Here is a 4,532-nt window from a genome sequence, read left to right on the forward strand (position 1 = left end):
CGCCGATTTCCCGTTCGATGTCTTCCAGGGCGCGTAGTCGCTCGTTCGCCAGGCTGTAGGTAGCCATTGTCACTCCGGGAATCCTCCTCAGGAGTTTTTCCTGAGAAAGCAACGCTTGTTCCGGAAGTGGCTAATCGTTTTGCGCCTGCGCAGAGGGCACCGTGCAGCAAGCACTACAATTCCCAGGGTGCTCAGCGCAGCCTCGCCTTCTCAGTCCACTTGGTGAACTACAACTCCCAGGATCCACTGCGCCTCAGCCACGGGACCACATGCAGTGAGAGGTGACACTGAAATATCCTCTAGCCCGAGGCCATTTAGACCTGTCCACCTTCTTAACACCGTCTGTGGCCTCTATTTAGATTATTCTACACGAGTTTATTTCTTTATTTATGAGACAGAGTCTCACTGTCTCCCAGGCTGGAGTGCAGTCGCACGATATCGCGCACTGCAACCTCCATCTCCTGGATTCAAGCGATTCTCCTGCCTCAGCCTCCCGAGTAGCTGGGATCACAGGCGTGCGCGCCACTACGCCCGGCTAATTTTTGTATTTTTAGTAGAGACAGGGTTTCACCGTATTGGCCAGGCTGGTCTCGAACTCCTGACCTCAAGTTACCCGCCTGCCTTGGCCTCCCAAAGTGCTGGGATTACAGATGTGAGCTGAATCTTAAAGGTTAACTACGTGGATGACAGCTTGTAGTGGAAGAGGGAGACGGCATAGGCAAGAGGTATGGTGCTGTGATGGGTCCCAACACATGTGGAGTCCAGCAAGGAATTACGTCTGTCTGAAGTGAATAGTGTGTGGTGGTGGTTAGGTGTGACAATGGTGAGGCTGGGGGTAGGAGCTGAATGAGGAAAAGGCTTGCAAGCTAAGTATTTTGGGCTTGAATCTGAAGGTCTTTGGTAGCCTTTAAAGGGTTTTTACGAAGTGTTATGACCAGAATTACCTTTTTTGGAAAGATCACTTGTAACAGTTTATACAAGATTATCAAGAATGAAACCAGTTTGCCCAAGGTTAGCAAATGAAGGTTAGACACGGCTAAACTGAATGGTCTAGCCCCGTCTCTCTCTCTCTCTCTCTCTCTCTCGCTCGCTCGCTCTTTTTTTCTTTTGAGAGGGAGTCTTTCTTACTTTGTTGCCCAGGCTGGAGTGCACGATCTCAGCACACAACAACCTCTGCCTCCTGGGTTCAAGCAATTCTCCTGCCTCAGCCTCCCAAGTAGCTGGGATTACAAGTGCCTGAAGCCATGCCTGGCTAATTTTTGTATTTTAGTAGAGACAGAGTTTCACTATGTAGGTCAAGCTTGTTTCGAACTCCTTACCGCAAATGATCTGCCCACCTTGGCCTCCCAGAGTGCTAGGATGACAGGCGTAGGTAGGCACTGCGCCCAGCCTTTGACCCCATCTTTTATATTTAAAAAATAAAAATATAAGCCAGGCGCAGTGGCTCATGCCTGTAATCCCGGCACTTTGGGAGGCCGAGGTGGGCAGATCAACTGAGGTCAGGAGTTCGAGACCAGCTTGACCAATATGGTGAAACCCCATCTTTAAAAATAAATAAATAAATAAAAATATAAAAAAAATTTTTTTTTAATTAGCCAGGCTTGTTGGCTGACGCCTGTATTCCCAGCTTCCTGGGAGGCTGAGATGGTAGGATTTCTTGAGTCTGAGAGGTCAAGGCTGCAGTGAGCCATTGATTGTGCCACTGCACTCTAGGCTGGGTGACAGAGTAAGACCCTGTCTCAAAAAGCAAAAAACTACCATCCTGGTCAACATGGCGAAATCACGTCTCTACTAAAAATAAAAATAAAAAATTAGCTGGGCGTGGTGGTGCATGCCTGTAATCCCACCTACTCGGGAGGCTGAGGCAGGAGAATCACTTGAACCAGGGAGTTGGAGGTTGCAGTGAGCCAAGATCATGCCACTGCACTCCAGCCTGGGCAACAAGAGTGAGACTCCATCTCAAAAAAAAATTAAAAGACAAAAAACTTGATGGGTCTGGCATTTTAATTAATCCTTCCCTAAATCCTAATAAAATAACAGTAAAGTTGCTTTTTTTTTTTTTTTTTTTTTTTTTTTTTTATTTTTTGAGATTAAGTCTCACTCTGCTGCCCAGGCTGGAATGCTGTGACTCAATCATGGGTCACTGCAGCCTCAAACTCCCAGAAAGGGAGAGAAGTTAATAGCAAAACATTATACAGATCCTGGAAAACAGACTGATTTTGCCATGAAGTAGTAACTAAGCCAGCAGCAAAGAAAGCTTACAAGCAACCTGATTTACCCTGAAATTAGTAGCATCATGTACAACTGGGACAAAAGTGGTACTAAAATTAGGAGGATTATTTGAAGTGAGACTCCAGATCTCTTTATTAACTCTATATATCTTGGCAACTGATCTCCCCCAACCCATCAGAATACTGGAGGTTTCTTTGTTGGAAATGGAAAACAGGTTTTTAGCTTAGAGAACATCTGGGTACAGTTGAGGGCAAGAGTACTGCATTGAAAACAGAGATGAAGTGAAAGTTTAGGGCTAGGCGAGTTGACTCATGCCTGTAATTCTAGCACTTTTGGAGGCTGAGGCTTGAGCCTAGGAATTTGAGACTAGCCTGGGAAACATAGTGGGACCCCACCTCTACAAAAAAATAGAAAAATAGCCCCAGCTCCTTGGAGAGAGTTGCGGTGGGAAGACTGCTTAAGCCTGAGAGTTTGAGATTGCAGGAGTCCTGATCATGCCACTGCACTCCAGCCTGAGTGACAGAGTGAGACCCTGTATCAAAAAAAGAAAAAAAAAGCTGTGCTCGGTGGCTGATGTCTGTAATCCCAGCACTTTGGGAGGCCCAGGCAGGAGGATCATGAAGTCAGGAGTTTGAGACCAGCTTGGCCAACATGGTGAAACCTTGTCTCTACTAAAAATACAAATATTAGCTGGGCATGGTGGCATGCACCTGTAGTCCCAGCTACTCAGGAAGCTGAGGCAGGAGAATCGCTTGAACCCGGGAGGCAGAGGTTGTAGTGAGCCTAGATTGTGCCATTGCACTCCCGTCTCAGCGACAGAGCAAGACTCTATCACACACACAAAAAAAGTGAAAGTTTATATACTGAGTGGTAGTTTCCAGAACTCCAGCAACAAAGCTTATACTTTCCAGGTGAGAGACCGGAACACTCTTCTCTGGGGAGTTTGATTAGTGAGAAAAAACCTCAGTATGTGAACATCAGCGGTTCTCTAACCAGTGAGTTGGCCAGATCACTTCATAGTGAAACTCACAGTTGGTAAGTCCCAACTGTGTGCATGGAAACTCTAGTCAACTTCTTAGCACCTCACTCTTCTTCTTCTTCTTCTTCTTCTTTCTTCCTCCTCCTCCTCCTCCTCCTCCTCCTCTTCCTCCTCTTCTTCTTTCCTCCTCCTCCTCCTCCTCTTCCTCCTCCTCCTCCTCCTTTCCTTTCTTCTTTCTTCTTCTTTTTAATTTCTTGAGATAGGGTCTCTCTCTTGCCACCCAGGCTGGAGTGCAGAGGCTCAATCATAGCTCATTGTAGCCCTGAACTCCTGAGCTCAAGGGATCTTCCTGTCTCAGCCTCCTGAGTAGCTGGGACTACAGATGTGACCTACTATGCCATGTTAGCACCCACTCCTAAATGTCAGCAGAAAGCAAATAAATCTAGGTATTTAAAGAAACTTTTTGGCCGGGCATGGTGTCTCACACCTGTAATTCCAGCACTTTGGGAGGCTGAGACCTCCCAGCACTCAGGTGTATCCTGAGGTCAGGAGTTTGAGACCAGCCTGACCAACATGGAGAAACCCTGTCTCTACTAAAAATACAAAATTAGCCAGGAGTGGTGGCGCATGCCTGTAATCCCAGCTACTCGGGAGGCTGAGGCAGGAGAATGGCTAGAACCCAGGAGGAGGAGGTTGTGGTGAGCCAAGATCATACCACTGCACTCCATCCTGGGCAACAAGAGCGAAACTCGGTCTCAAAAAAAAAAAGAAAGAAACTTCCTAACATGAAAGAATCCAAAATAAAAAGGGGAGGTGGGGACAACTATTGACGCTCTTAGGTAGTATAAAAAAAGGATTGAATCCGAAAAATCACCCTTGGCCAGGTGTGATAACTTACATCTGTAATCCCAGCACTTTTAGAGGCTGAGGCAGGTGGATCACCTGAGGTCAGCAGTTCAAGACCAGCCTGGCTGTCTCAACTAAAAATGCCAAAATTAGCCAGGTGTGGTGGCACAAGACTGTAGTCCCAGCCACTTGGGAGGCTGAGGCAGGAGAATTGCTTACCCAGGAGGTAGAGGTTGCAGTGAGCTGAGATCCCACCACAGCACTCCAGCCTGAGCGACAGAGCAAGACCTTGTTGGTCTCACTGGTCTCAAACCCTTGACCTCAAGTGATCCGCCCACTTTGGCCTCCCAAAGTGCTGGGATTACAGGTGTAAGCCACCGCACCTGGCCCCAACATAGATTTTCTTTTCTTTTCTTTTTTTTTTTTTTGAGACGGAGTTTCGCTCTTGTTACCCAGGCTGGAGTGCAATGGCGTG

This window comes from Cebus imitator, unplaced genomic scaffold (assembly GCF_001604975.1).
Source record: "Cebus imitator isolate Cc_AM_T3 unplaced genomic scaffold, Cebus_imitator-1.0 Scaffold223, whole genome shotgun sequence".
Lineage (NCBI taxonomy): Eukaryota > Metazoa > Chordata > Mammalia > Primates > Cebidae > Cebus > Cebus imitator.